Here is a 26,129-nt window from a genome sequence, read left to right on the forward strand (position 1 = left end):
TTTTAAATTTAAAGGTAATAGTCTTTGGTCTTTGTTTAAATTCCACAATTCTTTCTTTGGATATAGATGGTATTCTCCACTGCAGAAAGCCCAAAATTGTCCCTGACTGTTGCATTGATGGAAGAGCAAGTCCATTAAGATTGATCATCACCCCATGTTGCTGGTAGGATGTACAATGTTTTTCTGGTTCTGCTCATCTCTCTCAGCATCAGTTCATGCAAATGCTTCCAGGCTTCCCTGAATTCCCATCCCTCCTGGTTTCTAATAGAACAAGAGTGTTCCATAACATACATATACCACAATTTGTTCAGCCAATTTCCAATTCTTTGCCACCACAAACAGGGCTACTATGAATATTTTTGTACAAGTGTTATTTTTACCCTTTTCCATGATCTCTTCAAGGTATAGACCCAGCAGTGGTAGAGATTTGTTTATTCTTTACTATAGGCCATGACTTCTTAACCTGGGATCTTGTGAACTTTTTAAAAAATTGATAATCATACTTTATTGTTATTATTATCATTTTAAATATGGAAAAAATAAGCATTTATAAAACAAATATAATAAAAAAAGATTATACATGAAACTGCAAATCTATTATGTACAACTTGCTATTCCTTTTAAATATATAATAGTTATATAAATTTTTTTCCTTTTTTTATTCACATTTCAATATTGGATTCCTTTACAATCCCATGTATTTTATATTATGCAATTATTCTGAGAGGGGATTCTTAGGCATCACCAAATTGGTTATGACACACAAAAGATTAAAATTGTCTTCGTAGCATTTTGTCCCTATTGATTCCCTCACCAGGAATGCTTCATTTTTGCCTCCCTTTAACTACTCAAAATTCCCCTGTCTTCTCTGACTTACTCCACACAATTCTGAGCAATCCCCCCCCCCCAATCTCCTTGAGCCCTTTTGTATTGGTTTTGCATTGTTCTGACTTAATTATTTGTTACTTTGTGGATGAAGTTGGATTTTTTTCACATACACAATAGCTAGTATTTGTATAGTTTTAAGCTTTTCAAAGCACCTTACAAATAACTCATTTTAAACTTGTAACAACCTTGGGAGGCAAGTGCTAATATCCCCATTTTACAGATGAGAAAACTGAGACAAATTAAATGACATGTCCAGACTTCTATATATGATATGCCCTTTCTTCTTGCAAGCTTCTCAAAAGCTAATGGCCAAACCCTATTATCCTATCAAAAAAAAAAATCACAAAATGCTATTTGTGTCTTAGACTATAGAATATACCCTCTTTATATCTCTTTCCCTTTTTACAGAGGTGGGAGACTATACATATATGAGTGTATAATGTCTTATATATTGCCATCAATGGATATATTAATTATTTTTGCTAAAATGTCTTTTTTTTGCCCTGGTTTTAAAGTCTGTTCCAGGTGTATGTCACTAGAGTAGGTAGGGGGAAGGACTGGTTTAGAAAGGAAGAGAATATGAAAACAAAAAATATCCAGCAAAAACCATTTTTTTAAATTTCATAAGACATAAAATGTTAGATCTAGAAGACCTAGGGGAGAGAAGAGACAGTAGGAATTACCTAATCCCAGGGATGTGGTAGAGCCAGTTTGAGCCAGCTATGGGAAGTTGATTGTTAAATTTAAGTGTGAGCATTCACACCTTGGAAATCAGAAAACACTACAAATCAGGATTGGTTTTGTTTTGGTTTTTGTTTATTTATTTGACTTAAGAAAGTGAGGGAGAAAATGTTAATATTCCAATTAAATTTTAAAGTGTTTCATGCACATTTTTTTTCAAAGAACCAGTTTTTAAACATTTACCAGCATATCTCTGCCTAGTTCAAGTTCTCCATTTTATTGATGAAGAATCTAAGTGTTAGCAAGAAGTTAAATGTAAAACTCCTCAAAGACAAGCACTTACTGGGGAGATTGAGATTGGCCAATCTCTTGATTGGTGAGTTCAGAACTATAATGCTGATCTGCACTAAATCAGACATCAACAATATGAGCCATTAGGAGAAAAGCATTCACCAACTTATTGAAAGAAGGAAGGAATGAAAAATAGGCCAGGCTGGAAACAGAGTAGGTAGGTCCTTGCAGATGTGTAGTGGGATCACCATATTCAGGCTAGGTAAAAGAGGCAATTGTTGATCAGTCATATCTCACTCTTCATGACCCCATTTGGGACTTTCTTGGCAAAAATACTGGGTTTGACATTTCCTTCTCCAGTTCATTTTACAGATGAAGAAACTGAGGCAAACAGGCTTAAGTGACTCACCCAGGGTCACCTAGCTATCAAGTATCTGAGGTCAAATTTGAACTCAGCACTTCAGACATTGAACCACTTAGCTGCCTCCAAGACAGGAAGATGTAGTTTTAAGAATAAAATAGGGTAGCTGGGTGGTATGGTAAATAGAGCACTGACCCTGAAGTCAGGGAGGATCTCAGACACTTAATAATTACTTAGCTGATTGACCTTGGACAAATCATTTAACCCCATTGCCTTGCAAAACAAAAAGTAGAAATTTCATTTTGGTTTTTGTGTCCCTAAAGCCTAGCAAGCTTTTAACAAATGTCTATTCAATGAATGCCTAAGCTCAGAAATTTTCTTGTAAGAAAATGCCCAGGTTAGTAATAACAATATCTCATATTTACCATATTTCCCCATGTATAAGATGCACCTTAATTTGGGGGCCCAAAATTTGGAAAAAAAAAAGTATTACATAAAGTTATTGAGAACTCAAGTTTTATTCATCCTAAAATTCATACAACTCCTCATCACTGTCAAAACTCCCATCCATTAGCTCATCCTCATCTGTGTTGATGACAAATCCCTGTGTTAGGAGAGGTCTGACTGCTCTCCTGCCTGTGCTCTGCTCTGTGGCTGACCACAAGCTCTCCCTGGGCAAGTCGGGTGCATGGACACATGCTTAGTCCATTCCATTTCATCAACCTGAAGCATCAGTTGTGTCCTCCTTTGAAATCAGTCACTTCTTTTTCATCCACAATTCTTCTGGCCTCTGATGAACCATCTTTGTGGACACAGGAATTCCAATGACCCTTTGCTCTTCCATCCCTCTCTTCAATTCCCCCTCTAATTCAAACCATTTGACTGTGACTTGCCTCTCATGGCCTCCTTCTGCCCAGCCATTTTCAGTTGGGTTTCTTCTTCCTTTGGCTAGTCTCGGATTCTTTTCTCAATTGGAGGAGGACCAAACTGATGTTCAGCAACATGATTTCCATTCACTTTTGCAAACTGAATGCCTTTGAACTTGAATTTAGCACTGGACACATATCTTTTCTGAGCTATTTCTGGGCAGAACATGGCAAAATGTAGCCTAATATACTGGTAACAAATGCAAAACAGTGAGCGCAAAGACAATAAGTTCAAAAAATTGGGAAATTGCAAGTAAAAAAATCTATAACCACTGTATATGATGTTTCTATTTTTTAGATCCCAATTTTTTTGAAAAACAGTGTGTCTTATATATCCTTCCTCTCTTAGAATAATGGGCCTTTATTTTACCACAGAGACTAGGCCTAGTGGAGATTAGCTACTTTAGCCAATTCAGAATCCCATAGACCAGAATGGAAAAAGTCCTTCCCCAGGAGAGAGAAAACCAACCCTAACCCATTTCTAACATTTTTACGCCTCTAGCTTTATTAAACTTTGAGTCTCTCAATAATTCATGAAAAAAAATCATTTCATGGCTAATAAAGCCGTGTTGGCAGACAAACTTTTTTGATTATAGCTTCTGACTGTGAATACAATCGATGCAACTTTAACAAACGTTTCAGAATTGCATTGATCCAAGGCAGAATTTGACTGGGGCTCTGAGGAAACCAGGTGCAAGGTGAACTGTTATTTTTCTTCTACCCATAAGTTTTCAGACCATTTCCTTGTCCTGTAATGAGAAAGAACTAGCTGGGAAGAAATCAGACATATCAGGTTTGGACAAAGAAGGTCAGCAGGAGTTCCCTTAAACGTTCAGCTTGATAAAGTGGGGGATTTTCTAAAAAAATTAAATTATTCTGGGGAATCTAGGTGGCACAGTAGATAGAGCACTGACCCTGAAGTCAGTAGGATCTAAGTTCAAATCTGGCCTCGGACACTTAATACTTAGCTGTGTGACCTTGGGCAAGTCACTTAATCCCACTGCCTTACAAAACCAAAATAAATTAATTGCTCTAAGTAGAAGTGCTGAGGAACACATCACCAGTCTGGGGTTTTTCCAGTTTTCTAAGTACTATGCCCAAATATTTAAATCTATTATTTTAAGTAAATTAAAAAAATTAAAGATTGTACCCAAGCTATGGCTGAAACATTATTTTCTAGGGCTCTTTGTAAATGTTGGGGAAAAAAATCAGCCTATCGCCCTGTCCTTCCAGAAACAGAAACTAGAGAAGCTCAGGCCCTCACAATTCACTACTCTCATTCTATGGGCAGATTCCAGGGAGAGACAAAGGAGAGGAGGGAAATAGTTTGGATGAGAGAAGATTGGCAACCAGTTCAGCATCTTATCTTCATAAACAGTCTGTCTCTACACTAGATCTCAGGTCTGTCTCTCTCCAATCTTGATTCATAACCTTTGTATCTAATTCTTTGCTAACATAAAAACTGCTATTAGGAATATTTCGGTGCATCTTTCTTTCTGACTTGACCTCCCTGGGATAAATACCTCCTTGGGTATGGCTAGGTGGCACAGTGGATAGAGCACCAGCCCTGGAGTCAGGAGTACCTGAGTTCAAATCTGGCCTCAGACACTTAATAATTGCCTAGCTGTGTGGCCTTGGACAAGTCACTTAACCCCTGCCTTGAAAAAACCTAAAAAAATAAAATAAAATATATTACCCTTGATACCTTGGGGTATCAAGAAGAAACAACTAATCTCTTATACTTTTTGTTTCTTCTTTAAGGATATGATTTCTCTCTCATCACACTCAATTTGGATCACTGTACAACATGGAAACAAAGTAAAGACTGACAGATTGCTTTCTGTGGGGGGGGAGGGAAGTAAAATTGGGGGAAAATCATAAAACTCAAAATCTTTAATAAAAGAAAAAAAGAATTAGAAAAAAAAACAAATACAAAAATTGAAAACTGAAAAAAAAAACCCAACTACACAATCACTACAATCACCCTCCTACCTAACCCCGAAACACCTCCCTCACTCTGAAACTCATTGTATCATATAACCAGGATCACTCTTGCCCCAATTTCTAGATTTCATTATCCTGTAGAGCTCCTTTGGACTCTCACACAATTCAAGAATTTGAAGGAATCTCAACTACCATCTAGTGCAACCCATACACAAAAAGACAAGCGATTGTCCAACCTCTGCTAAAAGATTTCCAAGGTGCTCAAACTATCTCCAACTTCAGCTGGCACTTACAAATTAGATCCCCTAGGGAATGACTGCCTCAGTTACAAGGTGCTGTAGGTACCCCTAGTAGTCCATGAGACCCAAATGCATCTACCTTTCCATTAGTCAGCCAGAGAACACAATTAGCTTAAGGCCAAGACTATGATCAGTCTGTGGATAAACATTAAGTACTACTATGTTCTAAGCACTATACTAATAATAAACTTCTACATTCTAGATAATCTAATGGAATTTGAAATGTAGTATGGGGGAAAGGAAAGGAAGGCACTGATTTGGGGGGAGCAAAGGGGGGGTAAAAATAGAGAAATCCAACCTGGAGAACAACCTGGTGGGAAATGAAGAAATGGTTGACTGGGGACTCCCTTTAAATAGAGATTTGGAGGGGAAGTCTTCTCTCTGCCCTCTAGTCAGTGAGATAAGGGCAGAGGGTACTGAAGAAGCACAAGGACCAAGGCTGATAAGATTTTGAAGGATGGTGTGGTTCCTAATGATGAGCTATAGTTTCAGGAATAAAAGCCCCAGAGAGTACCTGCAATGTTGATAGTTGTCCCTGGAGGAAACAACTTAAGAGTGAATCGGGGGGTTTGAGGGGCATTGCAAAAGGGTTCCATGCACCTTTTATCACTGTCACAAGACCATTCTCCACCTTCTGACTCTTAAATAGTCTTACTGACCATTGGATTCAGAGAAGATATCAAAGACACAAAGATAACAAATGTACTTCCAAATGTCTTTGTGATACTTTTTGTAGTAGCAAAAAATTAGAAACAAGGTAGGTGCCTATCAAGTGTGTTACAGTAGACAGAGAGTCAGAAGAGTCTTGTTTTGAATCATACCTCAAACATTTACACTAACTGGATGACCCTGAATAAATGACATAATCTTTCTAGACCTGTTTCCTATGAGACTGGACTCAATAATCTCTAAGATTCATTCCACTTTAAAATCTCTGATACTATGGAACTAAATATAATGAAAAGTTACTTTGCCAAAAGAAACAGTTGTCAAAGAAAACATATTAATACTATAATCTGCATTTTAGGCACAAACCTGCCAGAAACATTTTTAATTAATTTAACATTTATTCTAATCAAAGATTTTTTTTTAGTTTAGAGAGAGAAATATCTAAACTGGCAGTGTTCTCTTGTCCTTGGCAATCTCTCAACAATATAAAACATTTTGAAGTAATATTTATAAGATTCTTGAGCACAAGAAAATATTACAATGATAAAACATCATTATACCTCTCAAGGTTGGGTAAAAGTTAAACTTTTGCTTCATCAATCCAGAGAAATAGTCACTTAATTTTGAACTTATCTTTTGGAGAATCATTTTTTTTTTAGTTTTTTCAAGGCAATGGGGTTAAGTGGCTTGCACACAGCTAGGTAACTATCAAGTGTCTGGGGTCAGATTTGAACTCAGGTCCTCCTGACTCCAGGGCCAGTGCTCTATCCACTGGGCCACCTAGCTGCACCAAGAATCAATTTCTTAAAAAGCACCCAATGCTTCTTGCCCACTCCTCGAAGGGGCTCTTCCTACCCAGTTACTCAAGGCATAACAAGTAATCCGAGACTTTCTGTCTTTGATCAATACCCTAATCCCTTTAGGAAATGGAGAAGAGGGTTGCTAGGAACTCTAATCTCTTAAAGGGACTAGGGAAGCAAAGATCTTAAATAGACTTAAATCTGGTTATCACCCTTAATCCTTTTGGACTTTAGCTTTAGTTCTTAACTTTTTTTTTGTACTTTTCTAAAAGAAAATAGTTAGGTCAACATGAAAAGAGAAAAAGGTCCTTAGTGGAGGATAGTGGGGTCTCCTAGGCCTCCAGGAGGACTAGACGAACAATTTCCAGAATTTTCTCCTATAACTTTCATGCTCTTTTTTCTACAGTCTGTGTCCTGGGCAGGAAGAGGGGGAGGGGGGAGAAAGAGAGAGAGAGAGAGAGAGAGAGCAGGGTGTAAGAAGGTGGAAGTTTAACTCTTCTCTTTCTACTGAGGTTTGTCTCTTGTATCCAACCCCATCTCATCCCATCTCCAAGGTAAGGAACCATAATTCAAAAATCCACTAAAATACATGAATTTGAGTGTCTTCATGACTCCTTTTGGCTTTTCTTGGCAAAAATACTACAGTGGTTTGCCATTTCCTTCTCCAGTTCATTTTACAAATAAAAAATAGAGGCAAAGATAGTAAATTAAGGGTCATTCAGGTAGTAAGTATCTGAGTCAGAAGATGAGTCTTCCTGACTTTGGCCCACCACTCTATTCACTGCACCATCTGGACCAATAACCAGCATTTATATAGATTTTTAAGGTTTACAAAGTGCTTTAAAAGTGTGATCTCATTTCACTTCATAGGTTCCCTGGGAGGTGGGTACTATCATTATCTCCATTTCACAGATGGAGAAAATGAGGCAGACAAAGTAACTTGCCCAGGTTCGTAGAGCTGGTATGAGGCTAAATTTGAACCCAGGTCTTCCTGACTGTACATCTGGCACTCTATTCACTATAAAATCAAGCTGATTATCTATAAAATTTTAATGATTAATATTGACCTGTTGAAGAGCTGAGAAAATTCACCTTCTTACCTTCCTTTCACAAGAAGGGGATTATGAGACGCACACATTGAAAAAAGCATCGGGGGGGTGGGAGGTAGAACAGAGAGGCAGTGCCAAGAGTGTTGGATTTGGTATAAGGAAAATCTGGGTTCGAGTCTAGCCTTATTATTTAATCTCTCAGCCTCAATTTTCTCCTCTTTATAATGAGAATAATAGGGGTAGCTAGGTGGTGCAGTGAATAGAGCACCAGCCCTGTAGTCAGGAGAACCTGAGTTCAAATTCAATCTCAAACATCTGATACTTACTAGCTATGTGACCCTGAGCAAGTCACTTACCCCTGATTACCTTGCCAAAAAAAAATGAGAATACCATAGCACCTACCATGGTTACTGGTAAAATAAAATGAATAAAATAAAATTTACATCATTTAAAAAGCTATATAAATGTTATTGTAATTGTTATTTATAACTTAAATTCTATCTACCTCTGTTTCTTCATCTGTAAAATGGGAAAATAGTACCATTTCCCTCTCAGGGTTGTGTAAGGATCAAGTGAAATTTAACATATGTAAACTTAACAGATTATATAAATTAGTAATATTATTATTATTATTATTATCATCCTGTCAGCTGGTTGAGTGGCAGCCATTTCTTTCAGACATGGGTTGAACTAGATGTACACTGAGATTACTTCCAACTTTAAAATCCCGAGATTCTATGAATTTATCTGTCAATCAACATGTACTTCTTAAGGATGCTAGGCTCTGGATATATACAAAGTGAAAGAGCAAAACAAAAGACACAGGGATACACAAAAACAATCCTATCCTTCCCTCAAGGAGCTTTCATTGGAATGGAGCAGACAACATATAAAGAACCTGACCATACAAGATAAATATAGGATACATGAAAGGTAGCCTTAAAGGGCAAGGAAAGGTAAAGTTTCACATTAATTGAGGCTGAGAAGAAAGGTTGCTGCAGTTCAGTCATATTTGACTCTTCATGACCCAATTTAGAAATTTTCTTGGCAATGATCCTGGAGTGATTTGGCATTTCCTTCTCCAGCTCATTTTACAAATGAAGAAACTGAGGTAAACAAGGTGAAGTGGCTTATCCAGGATCACCCTGCTTAGGTAGTGTTTGAGGTCAGATTTGAACTCAAGGAAAGTTAAGTCTTACCTGACTCCAGACCCAGTGCTCTATGTGTTCCCCAGTACCATCTAACTGCCCAAGATGAGAAAGGCTAAGGATAATAAAAAGGGATGGGATTGTTTTGTTTGTTGTTTTGTTTTGTTTCCAACTATAAACCACTCCACTACACTGGGGACACTTACCTCGATAACAAAAGATGTAGAGGAAGACAATTGAAAATCCATGTTCCATTAAACATAAATTAGATTTCTTCTGTTTAGTTATAGAAGGCAGAACCAGGACCAATGTTTGGAAGTTGCATAAAGAAATATTTCTGTTTGATTCAAAGAAATACATTCTCAGAAGATAAAGTTTACCATACTTCATCCAAAAGAAGGATGAGCACTCTATAACAATATTATTAAGGGATTTTATGGTCAGATATGGGCAAGAAAAGTATCATATTCTCTGAGATCCCTTCAAACTCTGAGATTCTGTGATTCATGATCTGGACCCTATTCATACTTTTTATTTGATTTTTCTCATGTGGATAGTTAGGCTTCTGGATGGATCTTATCAAGGAGGTCTTTTTTGGTGTTTCAGTGTTTAGTCCAAGCACTAGTGTTTTCCATAAACATAAGTATCTGGAGAACAGGATATCCCTCTCTCTTTGGTCCTTGTGTTCATAATACCTTAGAGATTTTCAAAGCCCTATATGCTTAACTACCATGAGAAGGAGACTGTGAACCCATTTTACAGATGAAGAAACTGAAGCTGAATCATTAACTAACTGGCTCGAGTTCAAAAACTAATAATTAGCAGAGGCAGGGTTTCATGACAAACCTTTGTGATCTGATGCCAAGTATAGTAAGTACTCTTGGTCCTATGATAAGTTGACTCTCTTTTAAAATAATTTTTCTCCAATTACATGTAAAGAAATTTTTTAACATTGATTTTTTTAAAATTCTGAGTACTAAATTTTCTCTCTCCCTCCTTCAACTCTTAATTTGCAATTAATGATCTTTTGAGCTACAACAATTCTGCTTTTCTCTTTGATATAGATGTGCCTTGCTGAGCAATCCATTGCCAGAGTCTCCTGTGTCTCACAGTCAATTCCAAAGACATCAGAGACACCTTCAGAGTGTCCTTATATTGCTTCTTCTGACTTCCACGTGAGCACTTGCCTTGTGTAAATTCTCTGCAAAAGTCTTTTAAGTAAATGTATGATTGGCATTTGAACAACCTGGCCAGCCCATCAGAGCTGTGCTCTCCACAGTAGAGTTTGAATATTTGACAGGTCAGCTGGTACCTTTTCTTGCCAGGTGATCTTCAAAATCTTCCTAAGACAATTGAGATGGAAGCGATTTGTTTCCAGACATGACACCGTTATATTCTTCATGTTTCACAAGCATGCAACAATAAGGTCGGCACAGTAGCTCTGTAAACCTTCAGTTTGGTATAGATAGTCTAATGCCTCTCCTCTCTCAAGCTTTCTTTCAGAGCCTCTGAAATATTGAGCTAGATCTAGCAATGTGTGTATGTCAACCTCGTCATCTATGTGTATTTCCCTAGAAAATATACTGCCAGAGTAAATGAATTTAAGCATTCGATATTTCTCCATTTACTGTAATCAATGGTTTTATATATGGATAGTGTGGTGCTGGTTGGTGGAAAACTTGTGTTATCCTGTTATTAATTGTTTGGCCAAATATTTTCATATTAGTCAAGTGAAAGAAGTAAAAAAATGAAAAATGGTATGTTTTGATTTGCATTCAGACTTTGTCAGTTCTTTCTCTGGATGTAGATCCCATTTTTCATAGGAATCATTTGAAATTGTCTTGGATCACTATAATACTGGGCATAGTTAAGTCATTCACAGTTGATCATCATACAATATTGCTGTTACTGTGTACATTGTTCTTCTGGTTCTCCTCACTTCACTTTGCATCAGTTAAAAAGTAAGTATATGTTGTTTCTCTTACCCATACTTTCTCAGCCAACTCAGATCACTCTACAGTCATCCCTACAGCTATCTTTCCACTATGTATTTTCTGATAATACTTCTTATCTGTACCATAGATTTTAATATGTGATTATATTTCATTTAAGAAGGTATGTGAGTGAGTGAAAAGGAATCCCTCAGATAAATCCTCACCCACATAGAAGTATATGTAGGTGATGACAGTTGTCTCCTAATGCACTAATGCAAGTAACAATGATAGAGGACAATAAACTCATGAATAAATTAAATGAAGGTAAACTGAAGCACATGCTAAAAGCTAACACTGTACTAACAGTGACATGTATAAACGTAAACAAAGTATAACAGATTGGCCTTCTCAGCAAGTTCAGTGACCCCCAGAATTGGGAGGGGAAGGAATCCTCTTCAATGACACACAAGAAAGAACGGGGTCTAGGCACATTATCATTGTTCTACTAAGAAAAGTAGATTGGCATCAGGTGTTGCTAGTCATGCTCCTCTCTGAAAATTAAGGAATGCTAATTGCTTTAAAGGACTCATCTGCTTCTTGTGATCTTGGTCAGAAGATCAATACTCCCAAGCTAGCTGTCTTCCTTGGGAAAAACAAAATCTCCCTAATTGCACAAGGACAGGCAAGGACAGACAACAAGTCTTTTGGGGGGTTAGCACCAGGTTAAGCTGATTGGGGTTTACAGACAGGTCCAAATATCCCAGGGGCTAATGGTATGAATGATAACAACTTTCCTTTAATTGTATCTTTAAACTAATTCAGAGGGAAAACAGCTTTCTGAATAGGATGAGTTCAGCTCAGTTAGTTGGCCAATGAACTCAAGTATAAAATCAATATAACATTCAATCAATTATATTATAAAACCAATAAAGTAGAAATCAGAGATAATATTGAAATTCTTTTCACAAAGAAGGAGGGACAATCACAAATAATCTAAAAAGGGATCAACATGGAGGTTGGTTGATTGATACTTGTCCTTTATTATCAAAGAAAACCAAAATGCCATCACTATGTGAGAGACAAATTAGTGTGTCTGACTGTAGCTAATTGGATCCATATGAGCTTGGAATGCTCTACCGTAGGCTGGGCACAAATAATCCATGTGAACACCTGGAATGTGTACTCTCAATTTACTTATCTCATGTTTGAGATAAGTTTGTCTGAGCTGTTTCAATGGTGCATTGCTCACAGAGCTCAGGACTTTCTTTGATGAAGGCATGCCATGATGTGCGATCTAAATTCTAAAATTCTTTTTTTTTTCCGGTTTTTGCAAGGCAAATGGGGTCAAGTGGCTCGCCCAAGGCCACACAGCTAGGTCATTATTAAGCGTCTGGGGCCGGATTTGAACTCAGGTCCTCCTGACTCCAGGGCCGGTACTTTATCCATTGCGCCACTTAGCCACCCCTAAATTCTAAAATTCTTAAGAGAGACCTAGGCAGCTAGGTGGCACAGTGGATAGAGTACTGGCCCTGGAGCCAGGAGGACCTGAGTTCAAATCCGGCCTCAGACGCTTAATAATGACCTAGCTGTGTGGCCTTGGGCAAGCCACTTAACCCCATTGCCGAGAGAGAGAGAGAGAGAGAGAGAGAGAGAGAGAGAGAGAGAGAGAGAGAGAGAGAGAGAGCTCTTTCCAGACCCTGATGTGAGTGCTTGCCCTTTATGAGTTCTCCATATAATAGTTTCTTTAGTAAGCATACTTCTGGCATTCTAAAAATGTGGCCAGCCTACCATAGTTGCCTTCGCTGTAATAACATTTGAATGTTTAGCTTGAGAAAGGACCTCAGGGTCTGGTATCTTCTCCTGCCAGGTGATCTTCAGAATCTTCCTATGATTTAATGGAAGCGATTCAATTTCCTGACATGGCATTGGTAGACTGTCCAGGTTTCACCGGTATATAGAAATGAGGTCAGCACAACAGCTCCAAAGACCTTTAGTTTGGTAATTAGTTGTTAGATCAAAATTAGCACAAACAGCAGAGAATTAATTCATATGCTGTTGCATCTCAGCTACAGAGGCTGCATTGAGGGCAGTCATCCACAAACAGAAGATCATGTACCAACATTCCCTCCACTTTGGTCTTGACTTGTAGCCTTTTTTTCAAGTTGAAGAATTTGCTGACCTTGAATGTTCATCCCCAGTGATGAACAGTAATAACATGGCTGAGAACATCATGCTAAAAAGCATGGGAGCAAGGACACATCCTTGAGTCACTCCAGTGATGACCAGGAAATCTCAAAAGCATCATCCACTATCCAGAACCCAGGCAAACTGCCAACATGAAACCAATATACAATACTGATGAAATTCTCTGGGCAACCAAATTTTGACATAATTTTCCATAAACCCTCACAACTGACAGTATCAAAGGCCTTGGTCAAATCTACCAACACTATATACAGACCTCTGTTCTGTTCATTTTTCCTGGAGTTGTGGGGCAGCAAACACCATATAAACTGCTCCTCCACCCTTTCTGTTGCCACATTGGCTTTCAGGGAGGTGATCATCTTCCAGGTGAAGGATCAGCCTATTGAGGACTGGCAAGAATCTTACCAGTAATGACTTAAAAGAGAAATATCCCTGTGATTGACACAGAACAATCTCTCTTTACCTTTATAGAGATAGACAATGGAGACATTCAAAACATCTTCATTTGGAATTGAATCAGCTAGAGACTGATTGGCTTCAAGTTAAGGTAAATGGCTTCTGCATTGATGGATGACAGTCTGTTAAGAACACTGTGGAAGTGTTTAACCTATTTCTCTAGGCTCATGTCCCTATCATTTATCAGTGTGGCTCCATCAGCACTAAGTAGTTGAGATGCACCATATTTCTTTGGCCTATAAATAGCCTTCAGTATCATAAAAGCATTTTGGATTGTTACTATATGCACAAAACTGAGTTTCATCTGCCTTCTTACTGAGCCAAGTGTCCTACAACTCTCTCTAAGCTTTATTTTTGATAGAATTAAATTCTGCCTTCTTAGAAATGGATGAACCAGCCTGCTAGTAAACCCTGTGGTGTTCTCATTTTTCATTTAGCAGTATTTCCCCATTGTTTTTGTCAAATCAGTCTTGATGTTTGCAAGTGTACAGGTCTGGATGAGCAAATGCAAAGTTGTATACCAAATCTCTGAAATTTCTGTTCTGCTCCACTGTTGCCAACTATGCATTACCTCAACTTTCCCTCCAAGTTAGCAACAAACTGTTTCCACTAAGAAAGGCACTCTAATTTCTTGACATTAATTCTTTTGATAGTCACTTTATCTTGGGGATGCTGCTTTGACTAAATGTGAATATTTAGCTTGGAGAGGATGGATGTGTGATCATCTGCACCACACATTGCCTTTGTCACTCTCACATCCTATCTGTCTCTTCTTACAATCATAGACTATTAGATACCCATTTTAGCTATGAGGGTGCTTCCAGGAAGTTTTATTGCTCTTGGGTAAATGGAAGACAGTGCTTGTAATGAGAAGGTCATGAGATGCATAAGTCTTCAGTAGTAGGTGACCAAAGCTGTTGCTGTTTCCAAATCCATTCCTCCCAAGAACTCTCTGTGATACCTAGGAGTCTGAGTATAAAAAGTCACCAGAATTATGAACTTGTCTCCTTTTGGCACATTAGTGATAAGGATTTCTAGGTCTTCATAAAATTTTTCTTTTCTTTTCAAGATTTGTCATGGTGGGAGCATAGGCACTGATGATGGTGGCATGGTGTTTTCATGAAAATGGCAATCTCCTTGTCATGAGCCTGTTGTTCACTTCTTTTGGTAGGCATTCAGACTTGTTGACTAGATTAGGGGGGTTTTTTTTTTAGGTTTTTGCAAGGCAATGGGATTAAGTGGCTCGCCCAAGGCCACACAGCTAGGTAATTATTAAGTGTCTGAGGTCAAATTTGAACTCAGGTACTCCTGACTCCAGGGCTGGTGCTCTATCCACTGCATCACCTAGCTGCCCCTAGATTAGTTTTGATTGAAAAACCTACCCCAATTTCACGGCACTCCCCTTCACTACTGACATTCCAGAAAAACCTGTGTTCAGCTCCAACTTTAGTAATCTGACCTTCTTTTGCCAGTTTTGTTTCACTCAGGGCTGCTATTTGGATATGAAACCTATGGAGTTCTCTCAGAATAAGAGATGTTCATCTTTTAGGTCTTTTGGATCTTGTGTTGTCTATGAGTATGTGCACATTCCAAGTACTGATGGTGAGTGCAATCTTCTTTGAAGAAGTGTGTCTGTTTACAGCACAGGTTAGGATCCCTGTCTGCTGTGGTAATCAGGTCTCTCTCTCTCTCTCTCTCTCTCTCTCTCTCTCTCTCTCTCTCTCTCTCTCTCTCTCTCTCTCTCTCTCTCTCTCCACCTAGCCGCCCTTCAGGCCTCTTTCTTACACCAGGAGAAGCAGTACAATCCTTAAAAGGACTGCTCAGACCAGGGAGCTGCCAAATCTCACTGCTGCTTTCAGTGGGGAAATGACCCTATTGCCCTGGTCACCTGTGTGCCAGTTGTGATTACAACTCCCAATATATCTGCACCTGCTGCTTCATCACTTGCCTGTCACCCCAGGACTTTGGGATAGGAATGATAAAATGTTATGGGTATCTTTTGATACATGCATTAATTGAATTTAAGTGAGACAGAGTTGCATGAAGTTATCAGTCTCACTCTCTCTCCAAAGTCATCATGGTCCAGGGGTGGCTAGGTGGCATAGTGGATAAAGCACCAGCCTTGGAGTCAGGAGTACCTGGGTTCAAATCCGACCTCAGACATTTAATAATTACCTAGCTGTGTGGCCTTGGGCAAGTCACTTAACCCCATTTGCCTTGCAAAAACCCAAAGTCATCATGGTCCAGCAGCAATATAGAGTCAAGACAACTGGTGATGGCTCTAAATACAGTGGATGACCTTGCTAACCAAGCTCTAAGGGCTCCACAGGGCATGGTTTAGCTGCCTCCATGGCCATTGGAACAAAAATGTTCTCATCCATCCTTTCTACAATGGAAAACTTCACATGCTTGAGGTAGATACCCTGCCCCCAACTCACCAATGAGTTTGAGATTTCCTCAGTTACCCTCAGCCTGGTTTAACCTGTCTGTTGGAATGGTTTACCAGGGTGTGGCCAATGTGTATGTTCTATATTCCTGGAGTCACAGGTGAGAGTTAGGTGGCTCAGGTAGACATCAAAGGTGGAAAGCAGTCTTGAAAAGAGCTTCACAGTCATCCACTAGAAGTACTAATCTTCCTTGAACACATCCTACACCCTTTATTTCTCAAAGGAAGGTTTATTGAAGGACATAGAACAGTCAGTCAAGTGCCAACATGGTGGGAAAGTCTGTTAGAATCTAACTGCACATAATACATTCATTTCTCTTCATCATGTTTTCAGAGTACAGAAAGTAATATATCTTTAACATTCTCTTCAAAATCATCACATCTTTGGCAGATTGTCTCAGTAGTACAGTCTGAGTCACTCTTGCTTATAAAGAGAAACATCAACCAATTCTTGCTCTTATTTTGAAAGTTTCAAAAGTACTAATTCTCAGGATACAAATTATGGTTCAATTTATGAACCCTTTTTTCCTGATCTCATGATTGATTTTTTTGGTGAAAGTGAGTCTGGCATTTATTGAACACCCTCAAGTCTTAGTTACAGATGACTATGTGGGGGCAGCTAGGTTGCACAGTGGATAGAGCACCAGCCCTGGAGTCAGGAGTACCTGAGTTCAAATCCAGCCTCAGACACTTAATAATTACCTAGCTGTGTGGCCTTGGGCAAGCCACTTAACCCCATTGCCTTGCAAAAACAAAGAAGATTACAGGCGACAATCATCTGGTTGAAAGGCTTATACTGAAAAGTTTCTAATAATTAGCATGAGGATGATAGGTATTTAATAATCTTCAGAGTCAGTTGTTATCTCAAAGTAAGCAGCCTAACCAATGTACTTGCTAATAATTATCCTGAGAATGGGCTTAGATGAAACTGTCATAAAACACTTATAGGGGTTCTTTTTGTAGCAGCAAAAAAAAAAATTATAAGTTGAGGGGATGCTCATCAGTTGGGAAAAGGTTGAATGATTGGTACTACATGATTGTGATGAAAGACTATTATCCTGTAAAAATGATGAGCAGGATTGTTTCAGAAAAACCTGGAGAGAGCTCTATTAATTGATGCAGAGTGAAATGAGCAGAAGTAGGAGAACATTGTACACAGTAACAACAATATTGTAATGATGGTCAACTGTGAAAAATGAAGGTACTCTGATCAAGAAAATTATCCAAGACAATTCCAAAGGACCTAGGATGAAAACCATAATGGCAAAATTATAAAAGCATAGATCTAGAGCTCAGAGGAACCTCAGAAACCATCTAGTCTAACCACATGTGATCATTGAAGAAACTGAGGACCAGAGACTTGTGACTTGCCCAAGGTCAGAGAGACAGTAAGCAGCAGAAGTAGGATTTTGAACCCAGATCTCCTGACCTCAGACAATATGGTCTTTTTGATTTTTTTGAATAGCCATGCTGGAGCTATTTTAAGTGCACATCACATACGTTTCTTATTTTTAATCTTTTTTTTCTAGTTTTGCATTAATTTGTTCTAGCAAGTTAGCAGCCTGACCGTACACAAACAGCTGATTAAAGAATGACACTCATATCAGTAACAAGTCATTTTCTATTTCTTAAAATATAATTAACTTTATTTTTACTAATGTTATTCTGTGCTCATCACATCCAGTCCCTTCTGATGCTTCTCATAAAGAAAACATCAAAGATGTATACATATGAGGCTTCTATGGAATCAATATTTTTCTCCAGTTTTTCTTTTTTTTAAATTTGTTTTCTTCTTATTGTATGGAATAAAACAAGCATTGCCATAACATACTACAATAAAAAAGATAATTACATATGAAACTGTGAATCTATTATTCACTTTTATCATCTTCTGAACCATGTTTTCCAAAATACAGGATATTCTAAAAGTCTTAGTGCAATTTTAATTTATTAATGCTTGAAACTATCCTAAGTCCTGGATTTTTTTTTTTATCATTCTCACCTATGAAAGATATAGTGGATGGAAAGCTGTCCTGGGAACCAAAAACACCTGAATTCAAATTTTGTCTTTGACACACACTGATTGTGTGACCCTGAGTAAGTTCCTTGGCAATTTATCTCACCTGCAAGTTCTGTATTTCTCACTTATAGTCATCATTAAAGTAACCTGGTAATAAATTATGTCTTGATTTAATTTAAAATTCTTAGGATTTCTCAACCTCAGCAATTATTTCCATAATTGTCAATTTTGCAATGATAAATATATGGTGTAATGGAAAGAAAACTTACCTTTGTGCTAAGAAGACTAAGAATTAAGCTCCACCTTTAACTCATTGTTTCTACAAACCTAAGCAAGTTACTTCTCAGTGTTTTTAGGCTACCCTCTCTGGGATCATAAGCTGTAGATAAGTTGTTTAATGGATTTAGTCATGTCCAATTCTACATGAGTTTTCTTGGCAAAGATACTAGAAATAGTTTGTCATGGCCTTCATGGGTGAAGTGACTCACCCAGGGTCACACAGCTAGTAAATGGCTGAGGTCACATTTGAACTCAGATCCTTCAGACTTTAGACCTGACCTGCGATCCACTGTGGCACCACCCCACTGCCAAAGGAAGTTCCTTTTTCTAACAAAATCATAGATCCAGCCCTTATTTATCATAGGTATTATAATTGAAGATAACCAAATTTCCTATGAAATTATACTTTTTCTTGCCTTTGAATAAACATTAAAACTAACTCTGTCTGTTCCTTTATTTGCTTCTCTAAAAAGAACCTGTGAGCCACCCTTCCATGTAACTCCTGTCCCCTAATTCACTGATAGAATATCTTGATTGATGTTTTAGTTCCTCCCAGTAGTATGCCCATTTGGTCAATGAATAGGGGTCTCACATTTAGGCAAGATCTATAGCTGGTCTAAAAGACAAAACCACTCTCCTTCCCCAAAAACCTTACCCCTCTTCCAAACTTCTCTTTTGCTGTCAAGGGTATCATCATTTTTCTAGTAATTCAGGTTCAAAAACCTTTGGGTTGTTCCCAAGCTCTTTCTCTCATTATCACATATCAAATCATTTGTCAAATTTCTTTCATTTCTTTCTCTCTGAATTTTTTCAATCATGTCCTTATAGCCACTCACACTAGTTCAGGTTCTCCTCTAGCAAACTCATCTGGAATGATTGCAATAATCTTTTTTTTTTTTAGGTTTTTGTAAGGCAAATGGAGTTAATTGGCTTGCCCAAGGCCACACAGCTAGGTCATTATTAAGTGTCTGAGGTCGGATTTGAACTCAGGTACTCCTGACTCCAGGGCCGGTGCTCTATCCACCTGGCCGCCCCCTTGCAATAATCTTGCAATTGGGCTCCTTGTGACTCAGGTCTCACTCCACCCTAGTCCATGCTCTTCTCTATTGCCAAAGTGATTTTCCTAAAGTTTTGGTCTGACCATATCATTTTCTTATTTAAGAAACTCCAATGTCTTCCTGTTGCCTCTAAGGAAGGAAAAAAAGAGAAAGAAAAACTCCTCTGTTTGGCATTTAAAGATCTAAAGCTACCTGAGACCCCAACCCCAATCAGTTTAACTCACATAAATAAAAGCTCTTTGTGGGATGGGGAGGGGAGGAGGAGAGATAGGGGAGGAGAGAAGGTTCCTCAATAATTTTTAAGAGCACAAACCAAAAAAATTGAGAACCACTGCTCTAAGACTATCTTGAATCCTTTATATTTATCTTCAATGTACTAATTTTTATATGTTGTCTCCCCATTAGAAAGTAAAATACTTGAGGGAAAGAACTATTTTGTAACCACAATGTAAGCTAGAAAATAAATATGAACTATTTTGTAAGCACAATGGAAAATATATAGTATTTAGTAAATATTGACTGAATCACAGTAACTTCCTCACTGGTTTTTGATCTTCATTGAATCCTTTATGTCATTATTATTAATTTTCCTTAACTACAAATCTGATTAAGATCATAGACTCATAGAACCAGAACTCAGCTCAACTCAATCCCCTTCGATCTTTGGCTCTATTAAAATCACTTTTTTTTAGGGTTTTTTTTTTTTTAACAAGGCAAATGGGGTTAAGTGGCTTGCCCAAGGCCACACAGCTAGGTAATAAGTGTCTGAAACCGAATTTGAACCCAGGTACTCCTGACTCCAAGACTGGTGCTTTATCCACTACACCACCTAGCCACCCCTATTAAAATCACTTTTGAAGGAATCTTGTCATATTGCTCAACTTCCATAGTTTGCAGATGAGGAAATTGAGGCCCAGACTCTTATATACATACATACATATGTATGTATGTATGTATATATATATATATATGTTTCTGTTGTATGCTGTTAGGATATAGACTCCTAGGGTCTGAGAGACACTGGTTGCCTCCAATGAAACAGAAATAAAGGAATAATAGACACCTAGGAATAATGCCATTTTTCTCTCCTATATAGAACCAACCACTCTACCAACTCAAGGATGGATTTTCAGGCAAGCTCCACCAGAGGGAGCCAGTGTCTACCATAAGATCCATGAGCTTCTGTTTCAATGTGGGTTGGCTGCTTTCCCAACTGACCACTCCAATCCTGAGTTATTTGTTTCGATTAAGATTTACTATGAGTTGTAACCCAGTACTTTACTTTTTAATTTGGGAACTGAAAACAATCTGCAGAACTCCTGTCCCTGCATATTTGGGGGTCTCTAGTGGTAAGCAGTCATATGTCCCAGGCCACCATATATTCTCAAGAGAAAGTAAAAAATATTTCTGAAAAATTTTCAGATTTTAAAGACGAGAAAACTATGAATCAGAGAGGAACAGTGAATGGGCCCAGGTCCCTTGATTCCAAAGCCAGGACTCTTTCCATTGGATTACATTTTTTTTTTGAATGAGCATCGTATGGTACAATGGAAAGAGCATCACTGGTCAAAGACCACTCACTGATCAGCATACTTGGGCTCTATATATCAAATGTCTGACCCTGGACAAGCTGTTTAATGGCCCAGGCCTTTACTTCCTTAATTATACAGAGTATCCCCAAAATCTTAGTGTAGTTTCAAGCTATTTTAACTTATTTATTTAAACATATACATTCTATGTACAAAATATGTGTATATGTTTAAAGATTATATATATTTAAATTTATATTGATTTAAACCCATATAGATATATAAGTATATTTTTATTTAAATATATTTACTTGTATATTTAAATATTATGTACATTTAAATATATTCGTATTTATAAATATATTTATTTGTGTATTATGCTTGTATATTTGTATTTGTTTATTTAAATATTTGCTTAAAAAGTTTGAATATCCATATATTCAAATATATTTATAAATTTAAATTATATATTTATATATAAATTTATAAATTCAAATCTATATTGTAGTTTCATATTTATTTTCTATTGGCATATTTGTTGTATATTTAAATATTTACATACATTTCAATATGTTCATATATTTAAATATATTTGTGTTTATACTTATATATAAATGTATTTATAGCTTGTTTGTTTATTTCAATGTATTCCTATATTTTTTAGAATTCTTACATAGTTTAAATAACTTTATATCTTTTAAAATATACTTATTTACTATATATATATATATATATATATATATATATATATATATATATATAAACAGCTTTGTTTAGATATACAATTAGATGGCACAATGTATAGAGCACAGGGTCTGGAGTCAGACAATTTATCTACCTGAGGTCAAATCTGACCTCAGATACTTACTAGTTGTAGGACCCTGGGCAAGTCATTTAACCCTGTTTGCCTCAATTTTTTTTTATCTGTAAAATGAACTGAAAAAGAAAATGGCAAACCACTCCAGTATCTTTGGCAAAAAAAAAATCCAAATGGGGTCACAAAGAGACAGACAGGGCAGAAATGATTGAACAATGATAAAAAAAAAAAAACCAGAGCTTAAACCTGTTCAAAGACTTTAGGGACATTGTGGAAATACAGGCTCATGACTCACTTTTCCATCTTGCATTAGGTCTAACAATTGGGATCCCTGGAGGGTGGTAAAAAATATTGACTGAGTCCTACTGCTTCCCTTGGAGTTCTAGGAGTAAATATGAGGTTTGGGAATCACTCATATACCTCCATCTAGCATATCTGAATATCATTTAACCAATTAACATCAATTAGATTTTACTCAGAGGGGAGACAAGGTGGGGGGAGGGCAAGATGGCAGCATGAGAACAGCCTTTCCAAGAAGCTCTCTCCAAAATATTTCAAAAACCTTACAATTATGACTCTAAATAAATCTTCGAGAGACAGAACCCACAGAAAGATCCAGGAAGGCAATTCTCCAGCCCAAGGTAATCTGGAAGATCATGGGAAGGCTCTGTTCCATGGGGTTGGAGGGGGCGACAGTGTGGCCAGGATCATAGTGTGGGAGTGAAGGAGCTCCAGCCTTCTAAGAACAGCCCGCAGGGCACCTGGGTCCCTGAGAGCACTGGCTCGCAGCAGCAGAAGCAGTTTCCTGACCTGCCAACCCAGGGAACACCAAGCACAGCTTAGAAGATCAGGAGGAAAATCTCTGCCAGAGTGAGTGGGAGCCAACGTGGTGCTCCTTAGCATGGCCATGGCCATTAGTGCAGCCCAGATCCCAGGAAACAGAAGCAGGCCCACAGAACCTTCAGCACAGAGCCAACCGGCCACCGCTTCCAGAGTGCTCAGCCCACAGAAGGTAAGGGTGTGGAGGGAGACTGTCCTCTGTCCCTGGGACAATACTCTGCTTCTTTGTCCATATTCAGACACTGGTCACAGTCTAGGCCCCCATTGCCATAGAGCAGGGACCCTTCTCACAGTTCCAGGGCAGAGGGGTGTGTTTGTGTTCAGCCACAGACCAGGGCAGAGGCAGGAGAGCAGTCAGAACCTCTCATAAGACCTTGAAGGAACTGAGGTCCTTGCGGGGTATCCCAATAAGACTCAAAAGTTCAGTAAGCAACCCAAAACCAGGGCACAGACTGGGGAAATGAGTAAACAGAAAAAAAGGAACCTGACTGTAGATAATTACTTTGGTCCCAGGGAAGGTCAAAACACTCAGAAGATGAAAAAGTCCAAGCTTCTGTTTTCAAAGCCTACAAGAAAAATAGGAGTGGGGCTCAGGCTATGTCAGAGCTCGAAAAAGATTTGGGGGGGGGGGAGACAAGATGGCAGCAGGAGAAGAGCCTCTCCTAGGTGCTCTCTCCAAAATATTTCAAAAAATCTTAAAATTATGACTCTAACTAAACAGAACTCACAGAAAGATCCAGTGAGGCAATTCTCCAGCCCAAGGTAACCCTGGAAAATAGTAGAAAAACTCTGTTCCAGGGGTTTAGAGGGGCAGCTCTGCCAGAGTGAAGAAACTTCACCCTCCGGGAACAGCCCCAGGGCACCTGAGAGCCATGGCTCCTGGCAGCAGAAGCAGTTTCCTAACCTGCACTCCAGGGAGAACAAAGCACAACTTGGAAGATCAGCAGGGAGACCTCTGCCAGAACAAGCACTCAACCCAGGCCCTGAATGTGGTTGCAGCACTCAGCCCAGAAAGAAATGGAAGCAGGCCCACGGAGCTGGCAAGCAGGAGCCCCTAGGCAGCTGTGCCCTGAGTGCTCAGCCCACCAAAGATAAGGGAGTGGACGGAGACTTCTGAGGTCCATCCTTTGTCCCTGGAACAGGACTCTGGGGCTCTGACCACATTCAGATCCTGATCACAGTCTAGGTCCCCCATAGAGCAGGGACCCCCTCCCCAGCCCTGTGACTGAGGGGTACACTTGTGGTCATTCACAGAGCAGGAGAGTAGTCAGAGCCTCACACACACTGAGATCCTTGTGGAGTTGTCCCAATAAAACTCAAAAGCTCAGGAAGTACCCCCAAACCAGGCACAAGCTAGGGAAATGAGTAAGCAGGGGAAAAAAAAGGAACCTGACCACTGACAAATACTTTGCCTATGATCCCAAGGAGGATCAAAATATTCCATCTGAAGATGAGAAAGTCCAAGCTTCTGCATCTAAAGACCCCAAGAAATATAGAAGTTGGGCTCAGCCTATGATAAAGCTCAAAAAAGATTTTGAATATCAAGTAAGGGAGATAGAGTACCTGAGTTCAAATCTGGCCTCAGTGGCTTTGTGCAAGCCACTTAAGCCTATTTATTTGCCTTGCAAAAAAAAAGAATGTGATCTCTCAGAGACAGAGCTGATGGCATCAGAACACAGACTGAAACACATTTTTTTCTTTTTCTTTTACTTTATTTCTCATAAGGTTCTATATTTTTGTTGGGGAGGGGGTATTATATTTACTCTTAAACAAGAATATTTTAGAGGGGGTGGAGCCAAGATGGTGACAAGAACTGATGTGTCTTAGGCGCTCTCTCATAAAACTCATAAGCTAAGGACTCTAAACTAAACTTTTGAGAGACAGAACCCACAGAGGGACCCAGTGAGGCAGTTCTCCTACTCAAGGTAACCTGGAAAAGAGCAGAAAGGCTCTGCTCCCCCGGGGTCAGAGGGGTGGCCCGCCGGAGGGGTGGCCCACCAGAGCCAAAGAACTTCAGCCTCCCAGAGGCAGCCCCAGGGTTCTGGGAGCCAAGGCTCACAGCAGCGGGGGAGTGTTCTGAGCTGCACCCTGGGGAGCACCGGCACAAAGTGGGGGAACAGCAGGGGACCTCTGCCAGAGTGAGCACGTGGAGCCCAGCCTTCAGGGTATACAGAGAGCAGTGTGGTCTCTGCAGCCCAGATCCCGGAACAGAAGCAGGCAGAGCTGGTAAGCAGGAGCCCCCAGGGCATGAGCCCATTGAACCTAGTGAGGGGAGTGAAGAGAGAGAGACTGCAGAGCTCTGTCCCTGGAACAGGACACTGGGGTTCTGACCACATTCAGAACCTTATTGCAGTCTGGGCCCCCCCATAGAACAGCAGGGCCTCAGCCCCATGGCAGAGGGGGGCGCATATGGTAATTCACAGACTAGGAGGGAGAACAGAGCCTCACACACTGAGACCCTTGTGGGAGTGTCCCAAAAGCTCAGGAAGCACCCCCAAAACAGGCTAAGGCTGGGAAAATGAGCAAGCAGAGAAAAAAGAGGAACACCATTGAGAAATATTTTTCAAATGAGCCCAAGAAGGATCAAAATACTCAGTCTGAAGATGAGGAAGCACAAGCTCCTGCATCTAAAGACTCCAAGAAAAACAGAAACTGGGCTCAGGCTATGAAAGAGCTCAAAAAAGACTTTGAAAATCAAATGAGGGAGTTAGAAGAAAAACTGGGAAAAGAAATGAGAGAGCTGCAGGAAAAACATGAAAATGAAGTCAGCAGCCTAGTCAAGGAAATCCAAAAAAATGCTGAAGAAAATAGCATGCTAAAAACCAGCTTAGATCAAATGGATAAAACAGTTCAAAAAGTTATGGAGGAGAAGAATGTTTTAAAAAGCAAAATTGGCCAGATGGAAAAAGAGATAAGAAAACTCTCTGAGGAGAACAAATCCTTCAGACAAAGAATAGAATTCAGGGAGATTGATGAATTTACCAGAAATCAGGAATCAGTACTTCAAAAACCAAAAAAATGAAAAATTAGAAGAAAATGTGAAATATCTCATTGAAAAAAACAACCGCTCTGGAAAACAGATACAGAAGAAACAATTTAAAAATTATTGGGCTGCCTGAAAGTCATGATCAGGAAAAGAGCCTTGACTTCATTTTTAAAGAATTTCTACAGGAAAATTGCCCTGATATCCTAGAAGCAGAGGGCAAAATAGAAATTGAGAGAATCCATTGTAGTTGAAGCACAAGAGAAAGCTGAATTCGAGGATAAAATATGGTGTAAAAATGGAGTCAATAGAAAAAAGGGGAAATGTAATGGGAGAAAGAAAAAGGAGAGGGGGAATAGGCCAAGATATTTCATATAATAAGATTTTTCTTTATTACAATGAGCTATTGCAATGATATGGAAGGGGGGAGACAAGGGGGAATGAGGGAACCTTTGCTCTCATCAGAGGTGGTTAGGAGAGGAAACAGCATATATACTCAATGGGGT

The 26,129-nt window shown here is 38.9% G+C and overlaps 1 long non-coding RNA gene across 2 annotated transcripts in view; it reads right to left on the reverse strand.

The window, feature by feature from the left end:
* The window catches only part of LOC141490063 (uncharacterized), a 91,450-nt gene that overhangs the window by 38,563 nt on the left and 26,758 nt on the right, over positions 1–26,129 (reverse strand). Inside the window, exon 2 of one of the 2 annotated variants that reach the window (XR_012469056.1) lies at positions 9,263–9,393. The exons of the other annotated variant lie outside the window; for it this stretch is intronic. This is a non-coding gene — a long non-coding RNA (uncharacterized LOC141490063). The remainder of the gene's footprint in view (positions 1–9,262; positions 9,394–26,129) is intronic. 2 annotated transcript variants of the gene reach the window in all.

This window comes from Macrotis lagotis, chromosome 5 (assembly GCF_037893015.1).
Source record: "Macrotis lagotis isolate mMagLag1 chromosome 5, bilby.v1.9.chrom.fasta, whole genome shotgun sequence".
In the NCBI taxonomy this organism is placed as follows: domain Eukaryota; kingdom Metazoa; phylum Chordata; class Mammalia; order Peramelemorphia; family Peramelidae; genus Macrotis; species Macrotis lagotis.